Below are 19,990 nucleotides of genomic sequence, written 5' to 3' on the forward strand. Positions count from 1 at the left end.
CTCCCCCCGATCTTCCCCTCTCCCCCCGATCTTCCACTCACTCCCCCGATCTTCCACTCACTCCCCCGATCTTCCACTCTCCCCCCCGATCTTCCCCTCTCCCCCGATCTTCCCCTCTCCCCCGATCTTCCACTCCCCCCCGATCTTCCCCTCTCCCCCCCGATCTTCCCCTCCCCCCCGATCTTCCCCTCTTCCCCGATCTTCCACTCTCCCCCCGATCTTCCACTCTTCCCTCCGATCTTCCACTCACTCCCCTGATCTTCCCCCTCCCCTGATCTTCCACTCTCCCCCAATCTTCCACTCACTCCCCTGATCTTCCCCCTCCCCTGATCTTCCACTCTCCCCCCCCCGATCTTCCCCTCTCCCCGATCTTCCTCTCTCCCCCCGATCTTCCACTCTTCCCCCCGATCTGCCACTCTCCCCCCGATCTTCCCCTCTCCCCGATCTTCCTCTCTCCCCCCGATCTTCCACTCTTCCACCCGATCTTCCACTCACTCCCCTGATCTTCCCCCTCCCCTGATCTTCCCCCTCCCCCGATCGTCCACTTTCCCCCCGATCTTCCACTCTTCCCTCCGATCTTCCACTCACTCCCCTGATCTTCCCCCTCCCCTGATCTTCCACTCTCCCCCCCCCGATCTTCCCCTCTCCCCGATCTTCCTCTCTCCCCCCGATCTTCCACTCTTCCCCCCGATCTGCCACTCTCCCCCCGATCTGCCACTCTCCCCCCGATCTTCCACTCTTCCACCCGATCTTCCACTCACTCCCCTGATCTTCCCCCTCCCCTGATCTTCCCCCTCCCCCGATCGTCCACTTTCCCCCCGATCTTCCACTCTTCCCTCCGAACTTCCACTCACTCCCCTGATCTTCCCCCTCCCCTGATCTTCCACTCTCCCCCAATCTTCCACTCACTCCCTCGATCTTCCTCTCTCCCCCCGATCTGCCACTCTCCCCCCGATCTACCCCTCTCCCCGATCTTCCACTCTTCCCCCCGATCTTCCACTCTTCCCCCCGATCTGCCACTCTCCCCCCGATCTTCCACTCTTCCACCCGATCTGCCACTCTCCCCCCGATCTTCCTCTCTCCTCCCGATCTTCCACTCTTCCCCCCGATCTGCCACTCTCCCCCCGATCTGCCACTCTCCCCCCGATCTTCCCCTCTCCCCGATCTTCCACTCTTCCCCCCGATCTTCCACTCTCCCCGATCTTCCACTTTCCACCCTGATCTTCCACTCCCCCCCGATCTTCCACTCCCCCCTGATCTACCCCTCTCCCCCCGATCCTCCCCTCTCCCCCCGATCTTCCCCTCTCCCCCCCGATCTGCATTCTTCCCCCAATCTTCCACTCCCCCCGATCTTCTCCTCTCCCCCGATCTTCCACTCCCCCCCTGATCTTCCCCTCTCCCCCCGATCTGCCACTCTCCCCTGATCTTTCACTCTCCCCCCGATCTTCCCCCTCCCCCCCGATCTTCCTCTCTCCCCCCGATCTTCCACTCTTCACCCTGATCTTCCACTCTCCCCCCGATCTTCCCCTCTCCCCCCGATCTTCCACTCACTCCCCCGATCTTCCACTCACTCCCCCGATCTTCCACTCTCCCCCCCGATCTTCCCCTCTCCCCCGATCTTCCCCTCTCCCCCGATCTTCCACTCCCCCCCGATCTTCCCCTCTCCCCCCCGATCTTCCCCTCCCCCCCGATCTTCCCCTCTCCCCCGATCTTCCACTCTCCCCCCGATCTTCCACTCTCCCCCCGATCTTCCACTCTTCCCTCCGATCTTCCACTCACTCCCCTGATCTTCCCCCTCCCCTGATCTTCCACTCTCCCCCAATCTTCCACTCACTCCCCTGATCTTCCCCCTCCCCTGATCTTCCACTCTCCCCCCCCCGATCTTCCCCTCTCCCCGATCTTCCTCTCTCCCCCCGATCTTCCACTCTTCCCCCCGATCTGCCACTCTCCCCCCGATCTTCCCCTCTCCCCGATCTTCCTCTCTCCCCCCGATCTTCCACTCTTCCACCCGATCTTCCACTCACTCCCCTGATCTTCCCCCTCCCCTGATCTTCCCCCTCCCCCGATCGTCCACTTTCCCCCCGATCTTCCACTCTTCCCTCCGATCTTCCACTCACTCCCCTGATCTTCCCCCTCCCCTGATCTTCCACTCTCCCCCAATCTTCCACTCACTCCCTCGATATTCCTCTCTCCCCCCGATCTTCCACTCTTCCCCCCGATCTGCCACTCTCCCCCCGATCTTCCCCTCTCCCCCCGATCTGCCACTCTCCCCCCGATCTTCCCCTCTCCCCGATCTTCCACTTTCCCCCCGATCTTCCACTCTCCCCGATCTTCCACTTTCCACCCTGATCTTCCACTCCCCCCCGATCTTCCACTCTCCCCTCGATCTTCCCCTCTCCCCGATCTTCCACTCTCCCCCCGATCGTCCACTCTTCCCCCCGATCTTCCACTCTCCCCCCTGATCTTCCACTCTCCCCCAATCTTCCACTCTCCCCCCGATCTTCCCCTCTCCCCTGATCTTCCACTCACTCCCTTGATCTTCCTCTCTCCCCCCGATCTTCCACTCTTCCCCCCGATCTGCCACTCTCCCCCCGATCTTCCACTCTCCCCCCCGATCGTCCACTCTTCCCCCCGATCTTCCACTCTCCCCCCTGATCTTCCACTCTCCCCCAATCTTCCTCTCTCCCCCCGATCTTCCACTCTTCCCCCCGATCTGCCACTCTCCCCCCGATCTTCCCCTCTCCCCCCGATCTTCCACTCTTCCACCCGATCTGCCACTCTCCCCCCGATCTTCCACTCTCCCCCCCGATCGTCCACTCTCCCCCCGATCTTCCCCTCTCCCCCCGATCTTCCCCTCTCCCCGATCTTCCACTCTTCCCCCCGAACTTCCACTCTCCCCGATCTTCCACTTTCCACCCTGATCTTCCACTCCCCCCCGATCTTCCACTCCCCCCTGATCTACCCCTCTCCCCCCGATCCTCCCCTCTCCCCCCGATCTTCCCCTCTCCCCCCCGATCTGCATTCTTCCCCCAATCTTCCACTCCCCCCGATCTTCCTCTCTACCCCTGATCTTCCACTCTGCCCCCCGATCTTCCACTCTCCCCGATCTTCCTCCATCTCTCCCCGATCTTCCAATCTCCCCCGATCTTCCTCTCTCTCCCCGATCTTCCACTCTTCCCCCCGATCTTCCACTCTCCCCCGATCATCCCCTCTCCCCCCGATCTTCAACTCTCCCCCCTGATCTTCCACTCTCCCTCGATCTTCCCCTATCTCTCCCTGATCTTCCCCTCTCTCCCCAATCTTCCTCATCTGTCCCCGATCTTCCACTCGATCTTCCACTCTACCACCGATCTTCCACTCCCCGATCTTCCCCATCTCTCCCCCCGATCTTCCACTCTCCCCCTGATCTTCCACTCTGCCCCCCGATCTTCCCCTATCTCTCCCTGATCTTCCACTCTTCCTCCCCGATCTTCCACTCTCCCCTGATCTTCCCCTCTCCCCCCGATCTTCCACTCCCTCCCCGATCTTCCACTCTCCCCGATCTTGCCCCATCACTCCCCGATCTTCCCCATCTCTCCCTGATCTTCCACTCCCTCCCCGATCTTCCACTCTCCCCCGATCTTCCCCATCTCTCCCTGATCTTCCACTCTTCCTCCCCGATCTTCCACTCTCCCCTGATCTTCCCCTCTCCCCCCGATCTTCCACTCCATCCCCGATCTTCCACTCTCCCCGATCTTCCCCATCTCTCCCTGATCTTCCACTCCCTCCCCGATCTTCCACTCTTCCACCGATCTTCCACTCCCACCGATCTTCCACTCCCTCCCCGATCTTCCCCTATCTCTCCCCGATCTTCCACTCTCCCCGATCTTCCCCTCTCTCCCCCCGATCTTCCCCTCTCTCCCCCTATCTTCCCCTCTCTCCCCCTGATCTTCCCCTCTCTCCCCCTATCTTCCCCTCTCTCCCCCTGATCTTCCACTCTCCCCCCCCCGATCTTCCCTTCTCCCCGATCTTCCCCTCTCTCCCCCGATCTTCCCCTCTCTCCCCCCGATCTTCCCCTCTCTCCCCCTGATCTTCCACTCTCCCCCCCCCGATCTTCCCCTCTCTCCCCCCGATCTTGCCCTCCCCCCCCCGATCTTCCCCTCTCCACCCGATCTTCCACTCTCCCCCTCCGATCTTCCCATCTCCCCCTCCGATCTTCCCCTCTCCCCCCGATCTTCCCCTCTCCCGCTCCGATCTTACCCTCTCCCCCCCGATCTTCCACTCCTCCCCCCGATCTTCCCCTCTCCCCCCTATCTTCCACTCTCCCCCCCGATCTTTTTTTCTCCTCCGATCTTCCACTCTTCCCCCCGATCTTCCACTCTCCCCCCGATCTTCCCCTATCCTCCGATCTTCCACTCTCCCCCCGATCTTCCCCTATGCCCCGATCTTCCACTCTTCCCCCCGATCTTCCACTCTCCCCTCCAATCTTCCCATCTCCCTCTCCGATCTTCCCCTCTCCCCCCAATCTTCCCCTCTCCCCTGATCTTCCCCTCTCCCCCGATCTTCCCCTCTCCCCCCGATCTTCCCCTCTCCCCCCCCATCTTCCACTCGTTCCCCCGATCTTCCACTCTTCCCCCCCGATCTTCCCCTCTCCCCCCGATCTTCCCCTCTCCCCCCGATCTTCCCCTCTCCCCCCGATCTTCCACTCTCCCCCCGATCTTCCCCCTGATCTTCCCCTCTCCCCCCGATCTTCCCCTCTCCCCCCGATCTTCCCCCTCCCCCCCGATCTTCCACTCTTCCCCTCCGATCTTCCCCTCTCCCCCGATCTTCCACTCTCCCCCCCCGATCTTCCACTCTCCCCCCCCCCGATCTTCCACTCTCCCCCCGATCTTCCCCTCTCCCCCCGATCTTCCCCTCTCTCCCCCCCCGATCTTCCACTCTCCCCCGATCTTCCACTCTCCCCCGATCTTCCCCTCTCTCCCCCCCGATCTTCCACTCTCCCCCGATCTTCCACTCTCCCCCTGATCTTCCCCTCTCCCCCCGAGCTTCCCCTCTCCCCCAAGATCATCCACTGCCCCCGATCTTCCACTCTCCTCCCTGATCTTCCACTCTACCCCCGATCTTCCACAATTCCCCCTCAATCTTCCACTCCCCCCTCGATCTTCCACTGCCCCCGATCTTCCACTCTTCCCCCCGATCTTCCACTATTCCCCCCCGAACTTCCACTCCCCCCTCGATCTTCCACTATTCCCCCCCGAACATCCACTCCCCCCTCGATCTTCCACTCCCCCCTCGATCTTCCACTATTCCCCCCCGAACTTCCACTCCCCCCTCGATCTTCGACTCCCCCCTCGATCTTCCACTGCCCCCGATCTTCCACTCTCCTCCCCGATCTTCCACAATTCCCCCCCGATCTTCCACTCCCCCCTCGATCTTCCACTTCCCCCGATCTTCCACTTCCCCCGATCTTCCACTTCCCCCTCGATCTTCCACTCTTCCCCCCGATCTTCCACTCTTCCCCCCGATCTTCCACTCTTCCCCCCGATCTTCCACACTTCCCCTCGATTTTCCAGTTCCCCCGATCTTCCACTCTCCTCCCCGATCTTCCACTCTCCTCCCCCCCCCCCCCGGATCTTCCGTTGCAGCGCTGGATGACGCCTCTCTCTCTCTTTCTCTCCCTCCTCCTCCACCCCTGGCATTGCAGCTCCTGTCGGCAGCCAACCTGTCAATCAGGCTGGCTGCCAGGCGCGAAACCCGGAAAGAACTTTAATCACCATCAATTACATCGCGATCGCGTCGGAAACGGTAAGTTTTTTTTATTCGGGTTTGCCGCGCGCACCTTCACCTCCCCCGCTGCCAACCTGCCACCATTTCAATATTGAGCCCAATATCCCTCTTATGTGGCCCGGTATCAAATTTTGTCTGATAACGGTCCTGTGAAGTGCCTTGGGGCATTTTATTGCGTTAAAGGCGCTATATAAATGGAAGTTATTGTTATTGAGGTCTGAGCACATGGCTCTTGAGTGAAGGCAGGGCTTGGACTGATCAGTGAGCACTGGCAGTGAAATACCCAACCAGCTCTTACTGGCCGGGCTGACACATGAAGGATGGCCACCTGAATGAGGTCCTGAAGGACCAGTGCAGCTATTTCCCATCAAGAGTTATCTTCCTCAGGAAAGGACACAAAAAAGGAGGAAATTGGGGTGGAATAAAAAAATGCTTTGGTCTGATATAATCCTGTAACTCCCATATTTCTATCACATGATGTGAAAGTGCACAGCTAGGTCCAGCAATGAGAGCAGTAGAAAGTGAACCTTTGTTGCGAAAGCTCGTTGATGTCAAAAAAATGTACTCTACAGAATAAAATATGGCACAATTTTCAGATTTGGTTGATGGCCATAAAACTTTTAAGTTTCCCTTCTATGTTTTCTGTTGCCATCAGTAACCTTGAGTGCATTGCAGCCTCATAACACACTCCCAGCCATCTGTTCTTTTCTATGTTATATAAGTCAACCACTCTCCGACTAGTATCAACTGGCAGCCTGGATCCCAAAGGTTCTTCTTTATTTTTGTGAGGTCAGGAGGAGCAGGATTGCTTCCTCCAGCCCCCACAAGACTAGCCTAGGCCGCACTGGCTCCCCCCTCTAGACATCCACACTGCCCTTCTTCTGGCCCGGAGGATGTCCGAGCTGCCCGATATTGTGGTGGTCCAGGGCCAGCGAGTTGCCCCGGAGCACCTGATCTCCAGCTGCAGCCCGCCGTCCTGATGCTAATGAGGCCCAATCCTCAAAATGGATGGAACTTCCCTCCAGGACTACCAGGCAGCCGTCTGGCCTGCTCCACTCGGTCGGGACGGGGGTGGAAATCCACCCTAAGCACTGGATCTACTGTGAGAGGATCTTCAACATCAGAGCAGTACATGTTTGACTCCTCCATGTAAAATTAAGAGCCTGCTTGAGATATGAAATACAGCAACCAATTGGCTGATTGCACAATGATGATTTATAAATATATTATGTCAAATCTTCCTCAGGCCTGTCATAAAAAAAAACCTTATTGTTTCTCATCTGCGCAAATTGCCCCAATGGTGCTTAATGTGTTGCAATGATGCAGTTATTAGCCAAGAAAGTAGAAAGTTGATGAATGCAAAACATATTTACTCATATCATGTATGTGATGTGTATCAGCGTACCATGTGACTGTTAAGGCTCCATGAAGATTTATTATCAGCCTTTATGCAGATCTTCCGAACTGATAACAAGCTATTTATTGACATAAAATCATGATCGATGACTATGCCAAAGGTAATTATCAATGAACAATACCCTTTTTGAAGCCAGAGTCCCAGTCATAGTTTCATAATGCTGGCTGATTTTTAGACATGAAATTGTAGATTTTTTTTCTTACACATAGCTGAACACAGAGGCCCTAGAGTGGTGAACAGCTGAACATATGGCATCATAATCTTCCACATTTGTACAATTTTTAATGTAAGTACTGCACTTTGGCCAGTACTGGATGGCTATTACACAATGATGAGCATTTTTCATTATCTCCCTGGATCACTATGACAGCCCCTGTTATCAAGAAGTGGCAGTCCATTCAATGATGTTAATGCTTCCTTAATGTAGAAATAAAACCAATGTGTTTTGAAAAGGCAAACAGATTACAGGGACAAAAAGGGACCGTTGAAAGTCAGTGACATTTGCACATATTGGTTGCTAGATGGTATGTTTGTACGCAGGGAGAGACTCCTTAAACATTGCATGCCCATTAGTCATAAAAGAGAATATGATATGATTTAAAGGTTTCATAAAATAAGAGGACAGATAATAAAAATTGTGCTGATGAGCCAATACAGGCAGGTATTGTGATGCAACAGTAATGAGTGCAATGGTGTGACCGATGGGAAAAATCGTGTAGGTGTGGCACTCTAAATTACTTATTTCAATACTGTCCAAACTTTAAACCCACAACAGTAGATCTGAATAGCTACACTTCTGATAGCAACCATTATTTTTATTTTCTAATTGTTCTGTCTGGCATGAAACATTCAACCATTTTGATTAATATACCATTGTACTTTTCACTTCTTAGCATCTCTGGGTGTTGCTGGTTATGTCAGTGGAGAAAGTAACAATGAAAGGTATCTGTACTTATTTGCTACTTTTAATGGGAATATGATCCACATGCTGGATAGAGCAAGCTGGGCAAGTGGAATGGCTTTTTCCTAAGATTTAATTCCTAAGTTGGTGGACATGTTATAATGTTTATGGGCATGGATTTTCTTGGTCTAACTTACGCCAAAATTTACCCCACTCTTGCCCATGGCAACTTTTGCTGAAATTTTCTGAGAATCTCATTAGCATATGCCGAAATGAGCTGATATCAGTGTAAACAATCGAGGAAAGCACAGAACATTCACCATCTTCCTTCTTCAAGTCCCTCTTTATCTTATTGATGTTATGAAAATTAAAAGTTTGAAGCCATCAAACCGTTTTTTATGAACATTAAGCACAACATATTTTTAAAAATACAATTTTGGAAGCTTTTCTCTTTAATGCAAGAGATTCATGATGCCATAAAAAAGCATTCAAAGATATAGAAAATACATTGCAGGTCTCAATAAGAAGAATTTTTTAAAAATTGCTCAAAGATTGCTGTAAAACTGTATAAATAGTGACTGTGGGTCCTGCTACGCCTAAAGTTTTTGGGGTAATTTTACACCTGTTCAGTTTTTGCTGTATCTCTTAGCAACTCACTGCGGCTTAAATTCAACATTGTGGTGCCCATTTTACGTCGGTACAACGAAAAATTTAGCAGAAGGACAGCCCATGTCCAATCTACGCGTGCGTTCGGGCCACTGCTAACTTCATCAGGCCCATTTTTCAGGCGTCCCCGGTGGCCGCCTAAAATAGGCATTAGGCCCTTTAAATGAGGGAACCTGAAACAGGTGTTAGGCTCCTTACATATGCAAATGAGGCACCTAATGCCTGTTTTAGGTTCTTTTGCTGACATTGGTTGGTGATGAACGGAGCAGGAACTGGGCCTGCTCGGCTTGGGATTGTTCAGCGGCCCCTGCAGCTGCCAATGTAAGTTTATTTTATAAAAAAAATTCAGATATTCATTGCTGTGGAGCCAGGAGGAGCAGCAGTGCTCCCTCGACTCGACAACACATGTGATCACTCCCCCTGTTGCTGCTCTAGCACCCCCTGGGACTTACCTACGGTATAATATGGAAACAAAGCTCTCATCTTTGTGATGGGAGCTTCCTGCACCAGTCCAAATGGCCCCTGTAAATACACCTCGTGCATTATGGACAGACATTCAGCATAAGCCATCTCCACCCATACGTCTGGTCGGTTACATCCTGATTATACAAGTTTATGGATGTAACTGAAGCCTATGATATGGTAAACTTATATACTTGTGTTTGGGCAGATCAGGAAGTGTCCTTCAGTAAGAAAATACGTGAGGATAGCAGACCTCTGGCGGCATTGCTCGCAATGAATGGAAGGACTATAGGGGGATGTGTGTACTAATTGTTCTCTCTTCAAATATAATTTGAAGAAATTGTATTTAATGTAACAAAAGTCGCAAATAACAATATGAGGTCCAGGACTCAGAGTGTGCCCAGTTGATGGCGGTGGGTGGCACAACAAAAGGAGGTAGAAGTCACGAGGGTAATGCTAACTTTTGGCAATTGTGTAAAATGGCCGATATCAGCTCGACTGCCTCTCCTGATTTTCCTTTCGGGAGAGGTGTATAACGGGCGGCCAATCTGATAGCAGTTTTACACTATCGCCAAAAGTTAACATTACTCCCCACATGTAACACCACAGAAGGACCATGGGCTGAAGTTGATCGGTAGATAGCAGGCTAAGCACGACCATTGGAAAGTAGGGTAGTAACCAAATCATCCTTTCTGAAGCGGATCCAATAGTTTCATTCCTGTTATCAGAGAAAAGAATTAAACCATCTTAAGTGAAACAAAAATGCAGCTAAATAAGTAAAATTGAAACCATGTGTATTAATAATCAATGAACTCTGATAATTCCACTCACTAGTAACAATATTACATGTATTAGTTACATTTAAAATGATGTTATAGTCTCTGCATTAATAGTCACTTGTGGTAAAGTGTTTCATGTTCTAATGACACTCCATGTGAAAAACATTCTTCTAACTTCCACCTTCAATCTTCTAGTGATAATCCTAAATCCATGACCCCTAATTACCAATTCAACCAGGGAAATGATTTTTCACTATTTACCGTCTCACAATCTTTCATAATTTTGAAAATCTCTGCTATATTTCCCCCCTTTGCCTTCTCTGTCCCACTAAAAAAAAGCCCTAAATTTTGGAGCCTTACTTTCAAACAATAATCGTTCATTCCTGGTATTATTCTAATGAACCTTCACTGTACACTTTCTGTCACATTTTTTAGGTTTTTAGCTTATTTAGTTTTTTGGTTCAGCATCACCAGCCAGTCCTGTAAACAGACCTCACATCCCCTACGAGCTGCAGTACCTCCTTTCTGTCCAATATTTAGGTAAACAATAGTATAACCCAGAGATTATAACAGTGAACCCTTACTCTGCACACCAGCTGCTGGAGTGTATCACATGTTGCTACATGAATTCTCCTTTCTCTACATATGGTGGACTAGATAACCATTCTTACCAAATCAAGATATAGGCTTAAACTGGGTGTAACCTACCTCAGATTGTCCCAGATTGTCTGGGAGTCTCCCGAAATTAAGGTTTGCCCTCCCGGGCACTGCTGCTAGCAATCCGGGAGAAAAGTACTTTGCGTTTGTGGAACATTGCCCCTGTGCAGCGCAGCCTCCTCTGCTCGCTCCGTGACCCCGTCAGCGTATTATTTACGGCACGGTTACGGCGTGGAGTGAGACCAGCCACGAGGGAATTCCCTGTCTGCTTTCAATTCTGAGAATTTCAACTCTGTTTCCGAATGAACTAGCCCGCAAGATTCTGGGATCGGGATCGGGACAGACATTTGAATCAGTAAGAGTGGGGTGAGAGGAAGTGCACGATGTGCCCTTTAAATGTGACCTGGTCTCTAGTAATTGAAGGAGGGAGAGGAGCCACCGGGCACAGAGCAGCCCCTGGGCGGACTAACCCGGCTTCTGGGAGAGGGGCAGTTCATGTCGGCCTGTGCTGTGCGCTGTTGTACAATGTGTTTTATTGCTGGAGTCAGGCAGCTTTGGTGCTTCTCCCTAAAGACTTAGTCTCACCTCCCTGAAGTTGGGTTTGTGTGGTGGGGTGTGGGAGTCGGTGAATTGAATTAGGTTTGGTTTTGGTTTTATTTATTATTTTTATAACTTCTTGTGTATTGTAAAAAGTAATAAAATTGCATAAAAACTTCAGTTAGATGTTACTTATATAGCTTATGTTTTTGTAGAATCATTGTGCTCGATACTGCAGAAACATCACAGGAGTAGATTTTATTTAAACATGACTTCCCTGTAAATCTTTCTATTTCTTTGCTTAGATTTATAAATTATGTTGTAATTCATCTCACTGAAATTTTTATATTCTACAAAACAAAATGATTGAAATATTTTATTCGGCCCTTGGTGATGCCGAGACACTCAATCAAGATAAATGCAATAACATTTGCAAACAGTGGATAAAATGTCATGTGATTAGATGTCACATGATCAACATCACATTTCTGAGCGGCCTCCAGCAGTTCCTTTAAGGACCACTGGTTAGGCCGCTCAAGATTTGGTACAACTAGACAGGGCAAGGCAAGCTCTTCCCATTGGTAACTGAGTTTCGCATTTGGCATCTTGCAACCAGCATCAGATCCCGATTTGCATATTTAAGGACCCTAATGCCTGTTTCAGACTAAGTTATAGTCCAGCAATTTTATTTTAAATTCACAAGCTTTCGGAGGCTTCCTCCTTCGTCAGGTGAACGATGTGAAAATGAAAACCTCGAAATGAAATCGCATTTATAATTCACAGAACAATGCTTGGTGAGTACAGACAGTTTTTTCAACTGCCCGTTGCCAAGGCAATCAGTGTGCAGACAGACAGGTGTTACCTGCCAGGTCTCACAGAATATACAAATCACCAAAAAAAAACAACAAACAAAAAAAACAGAGATAGAGAGGTAGAAACATAGAAAAGACAGCAACTGACCCGTTATATTAAAAACGGGTCAGTTGCTGTCTTTTCTATGTTTTTAATATAACGTTTTTAATATAACGGGTCAGTTGCTGTCTTTTCTATGTTTCTACCTCTCTATCTCTGTTTTTTTTGTTTGTTGTTTTTTTTGGTGATTTGTATATTCTGTGAGACCTGGCAGGTAACACCTGTCTGTCTGCACACTGATTGCCTTGGCAACGGGCAGTTGAAAAAACTGTCTGTACTCACCGAGCATTGTTCTGTGAATTATAAATGCGATTTCATTTCGAGGTTTTCATTTTCACATCGTTCACCTGACGAAGGAGGAAGCCTCCGAAAGCTTGTGAATTTAAAATAAAATTGCTGGACTATAACTTGGTGTTGTAAAATCGTTTACAATTGTCAACCCCAGTCCATCACCGGCATCTCCACATCATGTTTCAGACTAGTCATCCTGCCTGGATGACTAAAAGTTGCCCGAGCCAATATGGCATCCGGCGCATTCCTGGTCCAGATTGGGCACGACAGATCACAATGTGAAATACAGAGGCCTAACTCCCATTTACGGGCGATAAAACGTCTGTTTGTAAGCTGAATTTTCCTCCCATGATTCTAACTCCCTGTCACTTGCACCACAGACCAGACTACACACAGCAGCAGTGACATGTGTGGCACTTGGTTGTTTGGCAGGAGCAGTGTGCTTTGTGGTTTGTTTTTCTCTGGATCGTATCAAAAGGAAGAAAGAGGCACCATCGATGCTTCTTAATCTGTTTTTTTTTTGGGGTGGGGAGGAGTAAGCAGACAACTAGGTGATCATGGATGTTGGTAATTGTAAAGAAACTGACAGAAAAGTTCCCATATTCAGCCATGCAATGGTTTTTATTATGAGACTTTGTTGTCGTGTGTGTTAACCTAAATTGCAGCATATGATGAGAGGCAAGCAAAAGTTAATAACTACAAACCCCACTTTCGCTGCTCAGAAGTCAACGAGTAGAGTCAATGTGAATCATTCATTCCTTCCTAAAAAATGTAATTTAGATAATTTATAAATGACTACTGTGATGATTTGTTGCATGTGCACTGAATGTCTATGCATCAACTGCACTGAATACGGTTAAAAAGGAGAAATATTGTTGTCAACGAACATTCAGCTAAACCAATGTGAAAACAAACTTAAAAGGTTGATGTTGCTTCACTGTGCAGTGCAGTAAGGAGCTTTGCACTCAACTAAACCCTGTCTTGTTATATAATGACTGGCAAATTGAATCCCACAGAAAGGACAATGTTATGTCCAAATAAATACTCAAGTTGGTGTGGCAATGTAATGGCTGCTTTTATTTCAGACTCTCTGGAACATTCCCTCCAGATACAGCGAACAATATAAGAGGAGAGACCCTGAAGTGCAATTGCTGCAGTATACTTGCTTCCATCAGGGGGCCCTCTAACGTTCAGAGATGCAATATGCAAGTACAATACATATCAGGTGAGTGTTCAGGTATTTTAGACTTCAGCTTCAGATACTCTGAAGTTCAAGTATTTACAAAGACAAGGGCCAAACCTGATAATGTGCTCAAAGTATTGTCCTTGGCCAGCAGAAAACAAGGGCACATTTCCTGACTGAATTGGCAATGTATACAGTTGTTTCATCTCAGTAAACAGTGGGAGACACAGAACTGTTGGTATTTTCCAATGTAAGAAATACGATTTCTGGACCAATTCATAATTATGTATCCCATCCTGCAAAGCTTAGACACTTGGCTAAAAAGAGAAGCGCAGGACACATTGAAGGCCAATTGTCAGAAACAGATAACAAAACGTCCCAAGACATAATCAAAGACTCAGGACCTGGACACAGACTAATCCTGTTATGTTAATTGCAGGAACTTTGTTCAATTAATTAAGTAACCTTTGTGATTGGCATATAAAAGATGAGACACCTTAAATGTCTGTATCCGAACAACCAAAATACACAGAACGATAAGGGCATGTCCCTCCCCTATAAGATAGATATGATGTGGAGATGCCGGTGATGGACTGGGGTTGACAAATGTAAGGAATCTTTACAACACCAGGTTATAGTCTTCTGAGGAGGTCGATGCGATTTTTCGCTGTTGCCCGTCGGAACACGGGACGCAACCGACAGAGTACCCTTCGTCGTCCAGTACTTCCCCGGAGCGGAGAACCTACGCCATGTTCTCCGCAGCCTTCAACATGTCATCAATGACGACGAACACCTCGCTAAGGCCATCCCCACACGTCCACTACTCACCTTCAAACAGCCACCCAACCTCAAACAGACCATCATTCGCAGCAAATTACCCAGCCTTCAAGAGAACAGCGTCCACGACACCACACAACCCTGCCACGGTAACCTCTGCAAGACATGCCAGATCATCGACACAGATACCACCATCACACGAGAGGACACCACCCACCAGGTACATGGTTCATACTCCTGTGACTCGGCCAACGTTGTCTACCTCATACGTTGCAGGAAAGGATGCCCCGGAGCACGGTACATTGGCGAGACCATGCAGACACTGCGACAACGGATGAACGGACACCGCGCAACAATCGCCAGACAGGAGGGTTCCCTCCCAGTTGGGGAACACTTCAGCAGTCAAGGACATTCAGCTACCGATCTTCAGGTAAGCGTTCTCCAAGGCGGCCTTCGAGACACACGACAACGCAAAATCGTCGAGCAGAAATTGATAGCCAAGTTCCGCACCCATGAGGACGGCCTCAACCGGGATCTTGGGTTCATGTCACGCTACATGTAACCCCACCAGCGAAAAAAAGTTATCTGTTTTTAATACAATGGGTCATTCTCTGTCTTTCTCTTCCATTCGGATGTTTCTCTCTCTCTCTCTCTCTCTGTCTTTTGTTCTGGCCGTTTGTATATTCGGTGGTCCTGTAGGTAACATCTCTCTGTCTGAACACTTTGATTGCCTTGACAACGGGCAGTTGGAAAGATTATCTGTAATCACCAGGTATTGTTCTCTGACCATAAATGCCATGGAATTCGACACTCACCTGACGAAGGAGAAAGCCTCCGAAAGCTTGCGATTTTCAAATAAAACAGTTGGACTATAACCTGGTGTTGTAAGATTCCTTACATTTATAAGATAGATAGAATGCACAACAGAGGAAGGAGGAAGCCTCCGAAAGCTTGTGAATTTAAAATAAAATTGCTGGACTATAACTTGGTGTTGTAAATTTGTTTACAATTGTCAACCCCAGTCCATCACCGGCATCTCCACATCACAACAGATAACATCATAGAATGGATAAAGATGTCTGGAACAATGGGCACCCTGGGGAGAGATGTCTGGGACAGATGACATCATGGGACTAATGTCGTTAATCTACCAGAAGCAAATATGCTTCAGAAAGATATATAAACTAGGACACTGTCCTACTACAGTTAGAAGCAGCTTCTGGGGTGACGAAGACCCACTCACCCTATGATACCAGGCCTGATCAGCTTGAAACTTCCTAGGGTCAGGTTGTACCATCCTTGTTTATTTGATGTAACTGTTTTAGAATGTTGTTATATAAATACTTGTTGTTTGGTATAACGTTGTTCTAGTGTCTATAATAAAACTTGCATGTTCGGTCACACTCAGGCCTGAATCATTGCGGAATCATAGAATCATAGCAAATTTACGGCACAGAAGGAGGCCATTCGGCCCATCGTGTCTGTGCCAGCAGAAAATGAGCCACCCAGCCTAATGCCACTTTCCAGCACTTGCTCCGTAGCCCTGTAGGTTATGGCACTTCAGGTGCACATCCAGGTACTTTTTAAATGAGATGAGGGTTTCTGCCTCTACCACCCTTTCAGGCAGTGAGTTCCAAACCCCCACCACCCTCTGGGTGAAAAAAGTTTTCCTTATTTCCGCTCTAATCCTTCTACCAATCACTTTAAATCTATGCCCCCTGGTTATTGACCTCTCTGCTAAGGGAAATAGGTCCTTCCTATCCACTCTCACCAGGCCCCTCATAATTTTGTACACCTCAATTAAATCACCCCTCAGCTTCCTCTGTTCCAAGGAAAACAAACCCAACCCCAGGATTTATTATTAAAAAGGATAGTTGGTAGCATTGATAATAGCACATTTCCAACATTGCTCGTGACAGGCGAGAACTCACAATATCTTCAACATCCTCTCCATTATACTAATAGGGATGACACCATTACCGATCCTAGTTACCTTGCCATCGAGTCATTTTAGGCTGTCAAACACTGGCAGAAGGTACAATACATCCCTATTTCAGTGACATCAGGAAATACACTTGTAGTCACCACTAGACAGAAAGGAATCAGATGCTTCCCACTAGAATGCCAGGGATAAATTAAAACACAGGATCGAATGCAGATGCTGTGATTAAAGTGTGCAAAGCAGACACAAAACTAACCTCATATCTTTCCCTACGAGATGTACGCAAATAAAAAAAACGATATCTCCTTTTTATTCTGTTTCGACCTGACTCTGAGTGTAGACCAAGTCGCTACTGCATCACAATCACAAACTAGGCAGCTAAGGTGTATTTCTGCTCCAGACCCAAGAATCTGATCTGTTTGCAAAGGTGTCTGCTGTACGCAATTCCCTGATCTCTGAGTCCAGAAGGTTAAGAAGGAGAGGAGCTGAGTATTTCTCATCACATCAAGTGGCCCTAATCAACTGTAGTTCCCAGGCTTCCTCTTTATTGAAAAGATTTGTCCACCATATTCCATTAAGATCATGGAGAGGAAATTTACTGTCTGTGGAAAGTGTTATCCTTTGGTGTCTCACCGTGTACACACCTGCAGTATCATCAACCTCTCTTGTGAGTAATTAATAAATTGAATTGATAAAAAATTCTATAATTGATAAATTGATAATTTATCTACAATTGATTAAAAAAAATGCGAAAAAAATTCATCATGTGAAGCCAAGTATTAAGATTGAAAGTTTGAGAAACCATGATCATTGTGTTACTTGAGGTTCACTTCTCACATAGAGTTGGAAACTTTGCAATAAAATGCAGTAAATTTAAAATGAAATCAATGTTCTGATGTCTAGCTGACCTTAGCTTGTCGTAGTGCTGTTAATTGGAGAGCCAGTGGCTAAAAATGGCCCTGTCACCATCCAAATCTGCACAGCTTTCTGGAAAGTGTTGAGTGGGCAGGGGCCTTCTATATGCTTCTGCTATGTAGAATAAATTGCGTGTAATATAAGTTATGAAGCTGTTGCCAGGGCCCTGCTGGAACTTTGCCTCTTTTGTATTGTGGTGTAGTTTCTGAGAGTGGGAAACAGCTACTTTGGAAGCATCCCAATCACGGTAAGTCATGTTTTTGCTGGTACTGCGTGAAAGAAAGTATACTCTGATTGGCAGCACCTGCCAAGATACCATTTATCTTCCATTTTATTTTCCATTTCACATGAGATGTGAATTGACAGGAGAGTTGAACTGAATGGGCTGTTCACCAGTTCTCTGTACAGCCTTAAATGCCTGGGTAGAATTGAGAAGGGTTTGGATTGTATATTTGCAGACTCTAGTACGCCCACCTGCCAATGACTGGAGGAGCTCTCTTCACAGGGTCTGGATCAATAGAAATGCAAATGCTGAGCTGTGCAACTTGCCGCAAGGACATCTGCATCTACAATGCAGCATAAGGCGAGCATATCCAATGGCAGTAATGGTCAATCCTGGCCTGAATATTGGCTCCAAGTCCTTGCAATCATGCTGCAATATTGACCTATGGTGATAGTGGCATGGAGGGTCATAGAGGACAACCTCCTCACATCCATCTCCTGCAGTAGCAACTCTACTTTAGTAGCCATCAGACAGAGGGCCGAGTGCGAGGATGTGCTTCACTTGCCTGCAGTCTCATGCCTGCACCTTTGATTTCCTTTCTCTTCATTTTCTCCTGTCACTTCTAAGTTGCCTACCCCTTTTGCCTTGGCAAAGGCCGTTAATGGTTGAGATGCCATTTTTTTTATTTGTTCATGGGATGTGGGCATCGCTGGTGAGGCCGGCATTTATTGCCCATCCCTAATTGCCCTTGAGAAGGTGGTGGTGAGCCGCCTTCTTGAACCGCTGCAGTCCGTGTGGTGACGGTTCTCCCACAGTGCTGTTAGGAAGGGAGTTCCTGGATTTTGACCCAGCGACGATGAAGGAACGGCGATATATTTCCAAGTCGGGATGGTGTGTGACTTGGAGGGGAACGTGCAGGTGGTGTTGTTCTCATGTGCCTGCTGCCCTTGTCCTTCTAAGTGGTAGAGGTCGCGGGTTTGGGAGGTGCTATCGAAGAAGCCTTGGCGAGTTGCTGCAGTGCATCCTGTGGATGGTACACACTGCAGCCACAGTGCGCCGGTGGTGGAGGGAGTGAATGTTTAGGGTGGTGGATGGGGTGCTAATCAAGCGGGCTGCTTTGTCCTGAGCTTCTTGAGTGTTGTTGGAGCTGCACTCATCCAGGCAAGTGGAGAGTATTCCATCACACTCCTGACTTGTGCCTTGTAGATGGTGGAAAGGCTTTAGGGAGGTGAGTCACTCACCGCAGAATACCCAGCCTCTGACCTGCTCTTGAAGCCACAGTATTTATGTGGCTGGTCCAGTTAAGTTTCTGGTCAATGGTGACCCCCAGGATGTTGATGGTGGGGGATTCAGCAATGGTAATGCCGTTGAATGTCAAGGGGAGGTGGTTAGACTCTCTCTTGTTGGAGATGGTCATTCTCTGGCACTTGTCTGGTGCGAATGTTACTTGCCACTTATCAGCCCAAGCCTGGATGTTGTCCAGGTCTTGCTGCATACGGGCACGGACTGCTTCATTATCTGAGGGGTTGCGAATGGAACTGAACACTGCAATCATCAGCGAACATCCCCATTTCTGACCTTGTGATAGAGGGAAGGTCATTGATGAAGCAGCTGAAGATGGTGGGGCCTAGGACACTGCCCTGAGGAACTCCTGCAGCAATGTCCTGGGGCTGAGATGATTGGCCTCCAACAACTACTACCATCTTCCTTTGTGCTAGGTATGACTCCAGCCACTGGAGAGTTTTCTTCCTGATTCCCATTGACTTCAATTTTACTAGGGCTTCTTGGTGCCACACTCGGTCAAATGCTGCCTTGATGTCAAGGGCAGTCACTCTCACCTCACCTCTGGAAATCAGCACTTTTGTCCATGTTTGGACCAAGGCTGTAATGAGGTCTGGAGCCGAGTGGTCCTGGTGGAACCCAAACTGGGCATCGGTGAGCAGGTTATTGGTGAGTAAGTGCCGCTCGATAGCACTGTTGACGACACCTTTCATCACTTTGCTGATGATTGAGAATATACTGATTGGGTGGTAATTGGCCGGATTGGATTTGTCCTGCTTTTTGTGGACAGGACATACCTGGGCAATTTTCCTCATTGTCGGGTAGATGCCAGTGTTGTAGCTGTACTGGAACAGCTTGGCTAGAGGCGCGGCTAGTTCTGGAGCACAAGTCTTCAGCACTACAGCTGCGATGTTGTCGGGGTCCATAGCCTTTTTTGTATCCAGTGCACTCAGCCGTTTATTGATATCATGTGGAGTGAATTGAATTGGCTGAAGACTGGCTTCTGTGATGGTGGGGATATCGGGAGGAGGCTGAGATGGATCATCCACTAGGCATTTCTGGCTGAAGATGGTTGCAAATACATCAGCCTTGTCTTTTGCACTCACGTGCTGGACTCTGCCATCATTGAGGATGGGGATGTTTACAGAGCCTCCTCCTCCCGTTAGTTGTTTAATTGTCCACCACCATTCACAACTGGATGTGGCAGGTCTGCACAGCTTTGATTTGATCCGTTGGTTGTGGAATCGCTTAGCTCTGTCTATAGCATGTTGCTTCCGCTGT

General features: G+C 48.7%; 1 long non-coding RNA gene across 1 annotated transcript in view; it reads right to left on the minus strand.

Moving 5' to 3' along the window:
* Positions 1-9,651: 9,651 nt before the first annotated feature.
* Positions 9,652-19,990, minus strand: part of LOC137323339 (uncharacterized) — a 57,841-nt gene continuing 47,502 nt past the window's right edge. Inside the window, exon 3 of the long non-coding RNA XR_010963357.1 lies at positions 9,652-9,930. This is a non-coding gene — a long non-coding RNA (uncharacterized lncRNA). The remainder of the gene's footprint in view (positions 9,931-19,990) is intronic.

The sequence above is a fragment of the Heptranchias perlo genome, chromosome 7 (genome assembly GCF_035084215.1).
Source record: "Heptranchias perlo isolate sHepPer1 chromosome 7, sHepPer1.hap1, whole genome shotgun sequence".
Lineage (NCBI taxonomy): Eukaryota > Metazoa > Chordata > Chondrichthyes > Hexanchiformes > Hexanchidae > Heptranchias > Heptranchias perlo.